This window comes from Lepisosteus platostomus, chromosome 23 (genome assembly GCF_059453375.1).
Source record: "Lepisosteus platostomus isolate fLepPlt1 chromosome 23, fLepPlt1.hap1, whole genome shotgun sequence".
NCBI lineage: Eukaryota > Metazoa > Chordata > Actinopteri > Semionotiformes > Lepisosteidae > Lepisosteus > Lepisosteus platostomus.
In genome coordinates, this window is record NC_142633.1 from 16972673 (window position 1) to 16986358 (window position 13686).

The 13686-nt window shown below is 46.8% G+C and overlaps 1 protein-coding gene across 4 annotated transcripts in view; it reads left to right on the forward strand.

Moving 5' to 3' along the window:
* samd11 (sterile alpha motif domain containing 11) overlaps positions 1–13686 on the forward strand; it is a 121752-nt gene that overhangs the window by 69033 nt on the left and 39033 nt on the right. The gene's annotated exons all lie outside the window — the stretch shown is intronic.

The following is a 13686-nucleotide window of genomic DNA, read 5'->3' on the forward strand; positions in this document are numbered from 1 at the left end:
GGAACTAAATGCATTAAGTTGTTTTACTTGAATCTAAAGATACAAAACTATTTTACTGGCTTTCTAAGTAAAGAAAATAATGTTTATACAACTGTTACATTTTTAAACATCTGTTGTTTATCTTGCATGTAGTAAATCTTTTATTCAACATGATGTAAAACTGTTCAGATATTAATTAATGTAGTAATTAGTTGCAGAAACGGTATTCTGTCCCATAAGGGTTAGTACAAGGTCAGTTGGCTTCCAGTCTGCTAATGATTTAAAACTTAGCCATTTCACTTTCACGTTATAGTTTTGCGTTTAAGTATTACAAATTTAAACATTGTTTTTTTTTTTCCCAACTAGCTTTCACCCTGTTCCCAATCAAAACAAAGCTACAAGAACTAAAAACAAATTAATAGTGGATATGTTTTCATACCTAATTGGATTTCCTTTTCTCTCTGCTTTCCCGCGTGTAAATTGAGTGGTCAAGAATATAGGAGTACATCTTAAAAACTCAGCGCTTGATGACAACAAAAGATCCCATTCAGTTATTCTCTCCTTGCTCAGTGTACCAACCAGTTCCCATATTTCTAGAGCGGCTAATAATTTCGCTTAGTGCACTTGACTGAGAAACTTCCATGCAGAGTTGTGTATGGTTGTAGCAGTTTGTGCTAATTCAACGAAGTAATACGTTTTCTTTACAAGATAACCGATCAAAATCCCGGCTGGAGTTCGGTGAAAACCCCCCAAAAAAATCCTTGTCCTGGCAAATTCTGACAGATGCATAAAGGTCAAGTCTAACTTATTGTATCGGCACTGGTGAAACCAGAAAGCCTTTAGCACACACAAGAAAATAACACTGAAACCCCTCTGCCTCATTCAGAAAAGCAATTTTAATATCAAGGAGATCAAATGATGAGAGTAAGGCAAGCGTAATGCATTGAAAGCACCACTAAACTTGTTATAAAGATTTTCTTTAACACCTTTGTTGCCTGGGTGCAAAGGCTGTTAATAAATTTACTGAACACTTAAAACTAATATGGAGCTCTTTGCCCTCTAATAGGCGTTGGGAACATTGGTGCCAGGTCTTCACTGTCTTACACAGTCCTTTCTTGCCCCCACTTTGTGCAAAGAAGGGTCTGACTGGAAGAGATAATAGGATGTACAATCTGCGAAATTTGATTTCTATTGAATTTCGACCTGCAAGTGAGTTGTAGAGAGGTCTTAACAAATTGAATTTAGTTGTCGGATTGTAAGAAAAAACAGTATAAGGATTATAAGGACGTGCTTTAATGACAAAAATTTCTGTTCAACCGTCCCAATACGGAGCAAACCGGACTAGGTGGCAGCTCTTTGTGTTGTCCCCTGCATGGAGCTGTGAAGTCCAGCGCGCTTTCAGATGTGTTTCAGACAGATCGGTGTTCAAGGTAGCCAGCCTTGCCAGTGATCAGTCTGAAGGCACCCCAGAAGAGTGACGAGAGACAGAATTCGCTCCTGCTATATAACCATGGGCCGTATGGAAGAGTTAGCGGGGCTGGTTTTGGAAGTTGGCGTTAAACAGGAAGAGAAAGTGACAGAGACACTTGTTTAAGCTCTCACTAGGGGTGTTACGATTGTCGCCATCGTTTCATGATTTTTTTAAAATGAGCTCCACGGTTTTGGTGGTGAGAGTTCTACGGCATCCGTGTAGTAATCTTATGTATTTTTGTAATGCAAAACAAAATAGAATCCTACCTGGTTGCTGTACCAATCGAATGCGTAGATAATCGAGCATTGATTAAAATGTGCTGACGGCAGCCTTATGTGTCATAGCTAAGGAACTATCAGGCCTTTATATAACTTCTACCTGCTGACCCAGGGGCATCGCATCCGTCGCAGAGTTCGCCGTTAAGTGTCCCAAGAATTTGTACAAATACAAGGGACAAAAAGAACAAACTGTTTTTCTGCATTTGGGTTTTTGAGTTCCTTTGCCCATTTTTTTTTAGGGGAAAATTCGTTTCAGTTTCGCAGTGAAGTGAGTTTTTTGTTTGATTTCCCAGTCGCGGGGTATTTGAGAAAGGTGCTGTGAGAGGGGGAGTGCGGGGGGGGGGGGAGATCCTCACTGGACACGTGGGGACGGCGGTGGGGAGGGGGTGGGGGGTACGACAGACCGAGGCCGGGGAGTGCATCAGGTTTTGTGTCCCCCCCCCTTCTCGGCCTGCTGGACTGCTGCTCAGATAGCTCTTAAATCCTTGCTATAAATTCAGCTGCGTGTATGAAGAAGGGTTTAACCTGTCTGCGTTTTGCATGCAAATCGCCTATAGGGCGTTAAGAGCACTAGCTCACTCTGGGGTGCAATGGCGCTGCTTCTCAGTTTGTAGCTTGCATCAGGTGATGCTCGGAGCGGGGTCCCCTGAGCTGTACTGTGCGCCCGTGCCAGGAGGCTCTGGCAGAAGCAAGCCTGCATCTCCTCTGTAGCGCAGTGGCTCCTCAGTGCAGGCCTCACTTCACCCGGGTATGTATGATTCCGGCTTGTGCGCGCTTTGAATGGGTCTGTCTGAGCTGGGCGATAGGTACAGCTGTCCGCAGGCTGTCGGGGCTCTCCATTTGCACTGTCATGCATGGGCTGTGGTGTGGGCAGCATGTAGGTCAAGCGTGTTGGAATAAGTCTTCAGTTCTGACACCCTTTTGCGCGGAAGTAAAAAAGAGAGTTTTTTTTTGTTAACACTAACATTGTTTTTCATCCTATTTTTGTGTTAGGTGAATTGGAAGCTTGTAACAATTTCCACAGTGCAGGAAGCGCAGAGCCAGTCGGTTGCAAAGTCAGTCAAGGTAAAATCTGTTAAAACAGCAGAAGGTGAAGGGGGTGTAAAGGACAGGAGCCGGAGCACAGGGTCTTTCTGGTTTTTGACTGTCTGGGCTTAATAGTGGGACAGATTTGAAGAAGAATAGAACAAGCAGCAAAATATTAATATATATGTTAAATTCCCTTCTCTCAGGAGTTTACAGCGGCCAGTTGTGTGCGTTAACCTTTCCTCCAGTTTGGATTTGGGTGAGCATGCCATTTGGTTTTAGTTTGAGATACAGCTCTCAGGAACTGACAAACCCGTCTGTAATATTCAAATGCACACTTTTGTAATTGCCATCAGTTCCTAATAAAAAAGGGATTTAGGATTCGAGAGGTTGGTAAATCCCTTTAAAAAACGAAAGGCCAGAAAAACGAATAACAGCTACAGGTAATTAAACTCCCACTACTTGTACCCCCCTCCTCAATCATCTGTATTTATTACAGGGTAATTTTCTTGGTGTTATTGGGATCTTTTGTTTACATCTCTGAAATCTATAAAACCCTGTTGTCGGGGTTTGAGCACGTTGTGGCATAAACCTTAGAAAGCACTTTCCTGATCGGAAATTTAGGAAAGCCTGCATCTTTAAAGATTTGTGTTATTGCAAAAGATCGAGAGCAGATTTCTAGTTAATTTTTCTACCTTATTTCCCGAAAATATCATCCTAATGGGAGTCGGTGAAGGTAGCTTGGTAAATCTAAAGAAAACATGTTGAACCTCCAAAGCACAAAGCAGCACCGTACACAGGACCAAGGAGTGTTCAGGAACAAACAGGTCCCTCAGCACAGTCCAGAGGACCAAGGAGTGTTCAGGAACAAACAGATCCCTCAGCACAGTCCAGAGGATCAAGGAGTGTTCAGGAACAAACAGATCCCTCAGCACAGTACACAGGACCAAGGAGTGTTCAGGAACGAACAGATCCCTCAGCACAGTACACAGGACCAGGGAGTGTTCAGGAACAAACAGATCAGGTCGTCTCCGTCAGGACCAAGGAGTGGGAGGGGTAGAGGTGTTCTGAAGTGTGACGCACGCAAGTCCTGTATGGATTTAAATAGTGTTTTGCTTGTGTGTCGTGCGTTGTTTTTCTCCACCTGGCCGTCTTTATAGCCAGGGCCTTGGTGCGGTGTTTTGTGACATTCCCGAATTTGCTTGGCGAGGGCTGGGTGCTTGCTTTTGCTTAGCAAGAGGGATGGCTGGGGGAAATCCCAGCTTCTCATCGAATGGAAAAGACCCAGTTTCGAGACCTGTCCGCCCACACCACCCCGTCTTCATGGGAAGGATTCCCCTGTCCGTTTCTGCTGAGAAATGTGCTTTTCTTAGGCGGGCATCCCCTCCCTCACCTTCAGAAATGAGCAAATACACAACCTCACACCAGCAAGTTAGGTGGGTGAAAAACAGTTGCTTCAAAGCATGCCCTGTGCGTTTTTTTTTTCACTTTTCTGTCTGAGCGTGCAAAACCTGAAAAACACTCTGCAGCTGTGTTTGTGTGGTGAGCTGCATATGAATACAGAGTTTCTTGGGGTTTTTTGGTAGGGGGGGGGAGGAGGCAATTCTTGAATATTCCTGTGTGTTTTTTTACCTGTTTAGCTCGCCCTCCTTCAGGCGGCCTTACTGTATCCTTGTTTTTCTTTTGCCATTGCTTTTAAAAATGATAGAAGTCGCTCCCAGCAGCACAACAGTTGCAGTAATTGTGACTGTACTGATGATCTGAAATATTGCTGCTTTATGTGAGAGGCGGTAGGGGCAAATTCAGCCTCGACTCAGCCCCACGTTTCTGGAGAACAAGGTGCAGGGCTCTGCAGTGATTGGTCCCCGTTTTCCCCTAGTGATGCCAGCAGAAATCAACAGCAGTACATGTTTTACTGTACTTTGTCCAAGTCTGGATCCCTTGTTTTTCTTTTTGTTGCTCAGGCCTTGTGTAAATGTAGAGTATGCAGTTTTCACAGCCTTGCAGCCTCCTTAGAGGCAGAGCTTTCAAGGCAGGAAACACTATACGGGTTATATACCTGCCTGGAGCAGTCGCTGCAACAAAGAGCCAAACGTAAAACGCTGTTTTATTTTTCATCTCCGGCTCGTTGGCGGCTTTGGAGCGCATGGCGCGACCATCATCGGGACGAGAGCTGCTGGAGGGCAGCTCGGTAACCTCTGGACCGTCGGATACAGACGGGCAGTTTTCGGTTTGTTTCAGATTGGTAAAATCGAGGCGGTGGTCTCAAAATAAACGTGATGCTGTTTAAAAAAAAGAGGCCCCGTGTGTCATACATACGGAAAGCCAAGCGCTGTTGAAGCCAACTGGCTCGCACCTTAAAGGGCTGCTCCTTCCTGGACCCTGCCCTGGGCCTGGTGGCTGTCTGTTACAGTCTTGGCCTGGAGACAATAGTATCTATCCACTCTTATCGGATCCAGATAACACAGTTTGTTTTTAGCCGATACGCTGGTTTTTTGAAGGCGACGTGAGGCATACAGTGGATTCTGGGTCACCTTTTGCAGGTGCAGGTCTTCTGTGGCCAGTGCTGCTCCCGAGGGGGTTAGTGGGTTGGACCTGGGTTCTGCAGGTTCTGTAGGTTCTGTGGGATCTCTGTAATGGCTGTTTCATGCAAAGGACAAGACCAAAGAAAGAAAGAAAATACCGTATCAGGGGGCATAAGAATACCACTCTCACGCCCTTTTTTTAACATTGATGCCATTGAGGTTCATATAAAAATTTTTTGGTTTGTGCAGCACATCTGAAGCACCTGGGGGAGAGATCACTGTTCGTCCTTCTTGCAGGGCTGATGTAAAGTTCTGAGCTGGAGATATGGGATGCACTGCGGGGAGCTGGTTCTTAAAAAATGGTTTCACAGGCTATGGGTTCACTACATAATTTAGGTTCATACAGATGAACAGCCAAATATGCACATCTCATTAATCTCCCTGTTGTAATAAAAGTGGAAGTGGGAGTACAGTTAATTAAAGCTTCCAGTTTATAATTGCATTATGTACCCCCTCCACACACACACACACACTCCCCACCTTCAAAGTAAAGAGATTTATTATTGCATGGCTTCAAATGCAATTAGCAGAGGATGCTAATCTCTTTCAAACATGGACCCTGGAAAGGTAATACGGGTCATGTCTTCATCGTACTGTCGGCTTCAGCGCGTAAATCTCATTATAGATCACCTTGTACAGAGCACTTCTGAGTACAGCGCATAGCCCTTTGACTTCACAGCTTATGTGATTTTGGAGTTGAGACTGGGAGCTGCCTATGTGCCCTTACAAAAGTCTACTCTGGTAAACCGTGGTAAAAGCAGGATAGATGTGTAGTAACACTGTGAAATCCTGGTACAAGGCAGGCAAAGCACATGGGAGATATGGGAAAATCAAGTTTGGCCGTGGCAAATCAAGGTAAAAGGGTGATATGAGTGAGGTAAAATGGAGGGGAAAGCATTGTGTGAACCTATGGAACCACATGGATGTGCCTGGCAGCTCCGCGTCGTCTGTCCCAGGCTGCCGGCTCTCTGCTGTGACCTCAGTGCACGGTTTTGGCTTGTCAGCTGGAGCTCTTGTCTGTAAGCCAGCTTGTTCTGCTGGCTTGTACTTCATAATCGTGTCAGACGCAGGGTTGTACTCTCCTCTGCCGGCCTCGCGCTGACCTCCGTGTCGCCGCGCTGTTTTCCTGCTCTTGTCGGACGCTCACGTAGCCGCCCTTGCAGATACGCCGCAGACAGACTCGGCAGTGCCTCGCACCGACGCCACAGTGGCAGCCGCTGGTCCTGCCTGGCGCTCGACAAGCTTGTCGCCCCAAGTCACACACATCACCCTGCTTGGAAGGGAGATTAGTCACGAGGGAACAGAAGCAAAACACATTTATTCAGGTTTAATGGGTTATTGCTAGGTGTGCAAAGCTACGAAAGCCATTGCAGGGCATTCTTATGACTCAGGCTCACTTGGCTGAGCATCAGCTGTGTGGCCAGGAGGGTGGGGTTGTTGGGGTACCCCAGCACAAAGGGGAGGTAGGGATGGCAGTGATGGGAGAGGGGTGGTTGGGTGTGGGTGGGGGTCTTCTGCCCCGAGCATCTGTCTCTTAACTTTGCGGCGGCTTCGTGTTCGTGCCGTAGCTCAGACTGCTCACAGCTGCTGAACAGGTGTTCAGCCTCAGCAAGCACCCCCCCCCCACACACACACACACTTCCCCACCCCCACCTCCCCTCATTCCCCTGCAAAAAAAAAAAAAAGCAAAGCAAACAAAACGAGACAGCTTCAAATAATTGATGCAGCGTGTGGGACTTGGCGACGCACACATCTTGTGCGGAGAGGAGCTGCAGTTTCCTCAGCGCCAAGGGAACGGCGCTTTTGTCCCAGGACAGGGTGTCCTGTTACTGGCAGGGCGGGAGTCGGGCCAAGCGAGTGCGGCTGAGCGTGGGGCTCTGTCCCGTCGCACAGCTGCCGCCCCTGTGCTTTGAGCTCTGATACCCCGAGGAGGGAAGGTGTGGGGTGTCTGCGCCGCTCTGCAATGCGCATCTCTCTCTCGGTGTGCAGAAAAGAGGTGCTGAATTCGTTAACATTTTGTTGCACTTTAACAATCAACTTCCGGCCCATGGGAAGCACAGCCCTTGGATGCGTCAGCGTAAATATTGATGATGTTTTTGTGCACTTTGTGTTCTCCTCTGAGGCAGTGCTGTATGTCACAGCGGGCCTGGCCTTCTGTGCCAAGATGGAAACTGTCTATAAGCTACAGCAGGGCAGGACTTGCTGCCACAGTGCGTTTGCAGGAAGGGGCAGGGGGGCCAGGTTGTGTTAGTGAGCTCACTGGACCAATTTGACATGTGACAGCCCTGAGCTTTGCTCTGTACCCCAGGGAAAGTGCACCAGCACAGTCAAAATAATAGAAATGCTCAAATGGGTTTTGGTATCTACAGTAAAGAAACGTTGGATGGTAGATGCTGTCACTGTACATTAAAGGAGAGAACAGGAAAGACTGTATATAACTAATGACATGCCCAGGTTCACAAGGAACACCGTATTAAAGTCAGAACTTCAGCAAATTATTAGTACTGAAGTGCAGGTATTCACATTCTACAGGGCGGCTGTGGACTCGCACAACTAAGAGATTAGCAGTCTTGGACTGCAGCCCATTTCTGGCCAGGCCACGGAAACTACATTCATGTGGCCCAGGCAGCAGGGCTACTAGTGAGGGACTTTCACAGGGATTGGTCGAGGGCACAGCCAGGGCCAGCAACCACCAACGTGGTTGAAGATACAGTAATCCAGTTCAGATGTCAGAGTGGATGTCTGCAACTGTGTGCATGGGTGCATGCAGGTACTGCTTGAGCTGATTAAATGTTTGGTTCCAGTGTTTATTTTATTTAAAGTGTCCCCTTATAGGCTCCAGGAGAGTGGCACATGGGTGGTGTTTTATTTGAGTTGTCAGGCTGTATTATCAGAACCGAGCTAATCACCGTTCGCTGTCATTGTGAGCCGTTATGTGTTTTGGTGTAGGGTGGGCTCTCTTGTGTCCTCTATTATGTGCTTTAAAGAAGCGTGTGGTGCATAATTTAGTACAATACAATCTGCCAGAGTTACCATGGAGAAACCCCAACAGCAAGCAACCAGAGCGAACAGAAGTCATCAGCAGTCACTTCACATTAACCCAGACTAACACTTCACACACACATAGGGCTGCCAGGGTGGGCTTTGGCTGGGTTAATATTTAGGTCATTATATTGGGTTTGGCCGATGGGGATGAAGGGTATTGACAAGTTTAGCACGCGATTATGAAGATTTTCTCCAGCGCCTTATCAGACTGAGCTGTCAGGGGGGAGGGGGATTGGCGAGCACACGTGTGTGTGGAAGGGGAGGGGGGGTTGGGGGGCGGCTTCATGCAGATCCTCCAGTTCGAGCTGAGTCAGGGCTCTGGGTCTTACCTCCTCTGACGCAGATCCTGACCTTGGCTGCCCGACCAGGAGCCCTTGTTCCCGGGACGAATTGGGACAGGCGAGCGAAAGTGTTAGCCTTGTCAAACGGGCCGTCCTGACACAGCTTACTGTATGTCCTCCGAAGGCCCTCTCCCCTGGGGTAATGTCCTGTTGGGTTCAGGAAGAGGGAAAGCAGGTGTCTGTCCCTTCCTCTCTGTCGCACAGGCTTGGATGAAGGCCATCTTTACTTTGCCTTTATTGTTCACGCCTTTTTTAATATTCGGGGTTGCGGTTCCAGTTGTCGTTTGCGCTGTGGAAGAGTGGCGACTTGGAAAAAACGATCTTTTAATTTAACCTGGCGGATTGTTCCGAAATATTGCCTAAGATTGCAGATCGAGGAACATTTGTTTTTGTCATTTTAATCAGATGTTTTCTGCGCTGTGGGTCTTGTCAGGGGTCAAACAGAAGTGAGATGCCTATTTTAATGTCAGTCAGTACTAACACTATATGATTTTTTGCACATGAATGGCAAACAGTGGATGTGCATTGTGTGATCTCGTCCCTTGGTCTTTTGTTGGAGTAAGGATCTACTTCCCAACCTCTCTGGGGGCGAGGAATCGGTCTTTCCACTTGCTGAGTGCCGAGCTTAGCCGTCGCCAGTGACACCTTTCGTATCTGTGGCCCTGTGGCTGTGGGGAGTCGCCTGCGTTCTTGGCTCGGGGCGGGGCCGAGGAGGGGGCACAGACCACCGCGCTACTGTTCAAGGGTGACATCATAAGCAACCCCCACCCACCGGCCCCCGCCACCACATCTCCGTCAGGATTAATCTGGGCACGGTGACCTGGGCGGTCGGGGACCTGCACGCAGCTTTCAGCCTTAAATGCTCCGGGAGGTAGAGTCCTGCCGTCCGTCTGTTCTGCTGGTCCCTTTCCCCCTGTAGATCAGGCAGCGTTCGTTTGAGGTATTCAGGACATGAACTCTGCAGTCATTAGCAGGGCGGCAGCATGGGAAACTAATTAAGGAAACTGTCAATAGACGATCCTGGGAGCCGCTTTTAGGGGTTTAACTAGACCAATAATAAATCTTTTGCACTTTTTTACGCCCCAAAAAAAACGTTTTAAAGGGACAGAACATTTTTTTGTTTGTTATAGTAGTTCAGGTGGGTAGCTGCGTCAACATGCGTAGGCTGCAAAGGAACAAGTAATAGGTTTATTCCATGCTGACACCTGAAGGCCCCACGGCCGAAACGTTGTGTTTTCTTTCTTCTTTTTTTCAGCATGGAATTAACCTATTACTCGATTTTTTGTTTGCTTGCTTGCTTGCCTTGTGTTCCCTGCGCCCAATCCACTCCGGTAGTGATCAGTGTTTCAGTGTCCTAGTGAAAGTGTAGACTTTCCACTGTTCAGTGTAGGAGCGTAAGAGAGCCTGAAAAATGCTCCTCCCCATTGGGTCCAACGGTTCCTGTTTCACTGCTGATTCTGCAGGAGCCCGCCGGGTTAACCACAAGAACACAGTTAATGTATGTACTGTATTAATGCTGGAAAGCAATTAAGACTCCCATTGTAAAGCATTTAGTTTTATTTAAGGTTTTTCCTGCTTCAGGGTGTCCCGTAAACCAAATCCAGGTGCTGGACATTTCAGGCTTGTGTGGGTCTAAAATGATATTAAAAATGTGGCTTTTCTTTTCCACTAGTAAACCTAGAGCAACAGCCTGCAGCTAGTAAAACATGATATGGATCAGATGTGCGGTGCTGCTGCAGTCCGATGAGTTTTCCTCTGTTTGGATCCCACACCAAGGCTCTCGAATGTACTCAGGGGGATTTCCAGATACAAAAATGGCAAAATTAACACCGCCGGAGTCAGGCAAACGACACACTTTACACTCACTTAGGTTGTTGACTGGAATATGTAGAGTGCGTTTTGTCTTTTTTTTTTCCGAAAATCTGTTCCTCTGGAGTGCCTGCTTTTTATTATTGACATTTGCATCCTAATGCCTTTGTTTCGTGTCTAATGTGTCAGTTTGAAATAAGAGCAGGGCAGGATTCTGCCATTAAGCTTGAGGGCGTTATTGCATCCTCGTGTGGATTGTGTAGCCTCGAAAGAAGATAAAAACTTGACACAGCCCTGCCCAGAGAGAACAAGTAAAAAAAGGGGTACTTTCCCCAAAAGGCACAGATCCTGCAAGGAGTCCCCCCTTATGGGAGAAATCCCACATTGTTTTTCAAACCCACTCTAGCCCCCCCAGCTGGTAGGAGGCCGATGCTGCCTCTGAACATGAGGGATTGTTGTTGAAAGCAAAGTCAGGATAAGGACGTCCCAGCCACCAAGCTTAGGGGACCAAGGACGTAATTCACTGATATGAAGGGCGTCTTTTTAGCTGAAGTCATTTGAAAGGCTTGTCTTGGCCAAACGTGTGGCCCGCAAGCCCTTGGTGTTTGGCAAAAGCACTGAGCGTGAAAGCTCTTTGGGAGAGCTGTAAATCACAGGAGGCAGGCAGGCAAGGGACTGCAAACCCAGCTTGGTCAGAAGAAATAAAGTCTTGTGTCTGTTGTTGCAGTTTAGGCAGGCTAGCTAGACATTACCAACACCAGGATTGTAATCTGTGCTCTTGCAGACTAGAATTTTGGTTGCAGTAAACTGCAGAGACACATTATAGCTGATTTGTAAAGTCCATTATCAGAACTCCAGCAATGTAGCTGTCCTGCAACATTTTCTTCAATGTATATATCTTATTCCTTGCTGTGTTTGCTCAGCATCCTATGGGATATGCTTCTAATATTACACTGATGCTAATCCAGTATTTTGAAACGTTATACTGTTTAAGGAGATCAGAACTCTAATCAGATTTTGATAAAATACCTGCATGACACACATCTTGATACTTCTTGACAGTTCAAAGACAGGGCAGCATTGAAGTACATCAGAGCTCTGGATGGGGGAGATCCCTACTCTAATCTCTAAATCCTCGTTGCAGATCTGGGGGCCATACTGGTGCTCCTCTGGGATTCTGGGATCTGAAGGGCACATCTGAGGTAGCTGTAGGTTATAATTTATTCATATCAAAACTTGTCAGTTGATTGATTTACTAATTTAATATAAATGCGATTTTCGAAATTAGTTTTTTTTTCCTGTGATAGAAAAGGTTGGAGATGTTCATGTCATAAAGTTATCTGTTATCCAGGCAGAACTGGGGAAGAGAGTCTGAGCCAAGAATGAAATTATGTGGTCATATACTACCAGGGAGAGGACGTTGCACCGCAACATTTAGGAAGCTTTTGTCATTGAATACTGCAGAATGTTTAAAGAGAACCTTCCTTCTTCTTTACAGAATTCCACATTCAGTGTGGAAAAACGCTCAGGGGTTATATTGTACTCCATAACCCCTTGTGTCTCAGCAGAGAGCTCATAGCAGTTCTCGGAAGCTGTTGCAGCAGACCAGGAGGAGAGAGAGGGGGTTTTGTTACTTCAGAAAGGCATCTGCAGCTCTTGTCCCGGCCTCAGCCTGCTGGCTATCCCTGCTGGCTCCCTCACACCTCACGGCTGCCCCCGGAGAGCAGGAAGTCCCTCCTGCCGCGTGCAGATCCAGTGCTGTAACGCAGCTCGATGCCTGGGGATTTCAGCTGCCTCTGTGCAGGTTCCTACACGTCTGCAGATAAAGATAATTGTAATATGGGGGGAAGGGATGCAGAGCACAGGAACTCTATGGCAGGAGTTTTAATCGAAAAGAAGGACAACACGAATTATCAGCTTTCACCCTTTCCTGGCTTCATTTCATTTTCCCCGTCCTCCACCTGCGGTCGGTGGCTAAACTCAAGAGTGGTGTTGGACACCCCCGCCACCCCCCTTGAACATGCACGCACACATGCGCGCGGGCAAGCACTCTGCATCTCGATGCGGCCCTGCGCTACGCTCTGGGAACACCTGCGTGCGTACAAGAGCCCTCGTCCAGCACTTTGCTGATCCCGAAACATCGAGAAACATCTGAAGGGTGCTCCACACAGGTGTCAGGCCGGTAATGCTCAGCTCTCAGCGCTTGTGTGGCACAGACGTGTGCCCTTCATGCCGCTGTGAGGGCTCTCACCAGGCCCCGCTGAGTGCTGGGCAGAGCAGTGCCGTGGGCTTGGATGCATAATCGATTGAGCACATGACAATGGCCGGATCACTGCCCCATGACTAACCAGCGGGCACTACTGTAGCTGCTCCCAGACACAGCCAGCACGCTTCAACACAAGTGCACTAGATAGGAAAAAAGCAGGAGAGACAACCCTCGCTTACACCTGTTCAAAGCAGAAGTTAAATATAACTAGAAAACAATGTGCAGTTAGTAGATCAAGAAGGAACAAACACACTTTTAAGGTTTGGTTATTGTACATCAAAACATGAATTCCATTAACAATAGAGCTCATATGGCATGTGTGAAAGCATTAGGATAGTTATAACTGGTGTATTAAGATTGTTTTCTGATATGCTTTTCTCAAAAACATGTTAGTTCTTTTTTTTTTGCTCGTTGGTGCAATTTTAGTACAAGTGACTTCTAAGCAGACAGCATGCAACACAGTTATTACCAGGACTAAGGCACTTGTCGTTTCAGCTCCTGGTTTGGGAATGTTGGCAGGATTTCTTTTATTTTATGTGCTAATATCTCTTTAAGATTACACTGATCTGGGCTTGTCCTGTGAACATGACATCCAGTTATTGATTGGAGGGTGATTAAAGAGAACCGATAATCACTTCACTTTAAGCTCATAAACTTCTTACACTCTCTGAATGTGTTGATTAACACATCTTAAGGTGGAAGATAAGACAGGATAAGACACAAAATTGCTTGATGCAGGAGTCTGTAGATTTTTTTGTGGCCTTAAGAGGTTCCTCTGAGGGATTAAAATTTGTGCTTACGTTATGCTTCTTAAATGGGGCGTGGGCTTATTTCACTCTGTGAGGTGCTTTCTAAGGAAAAGGCTCCTCTTTAACCAGTAAGTAAG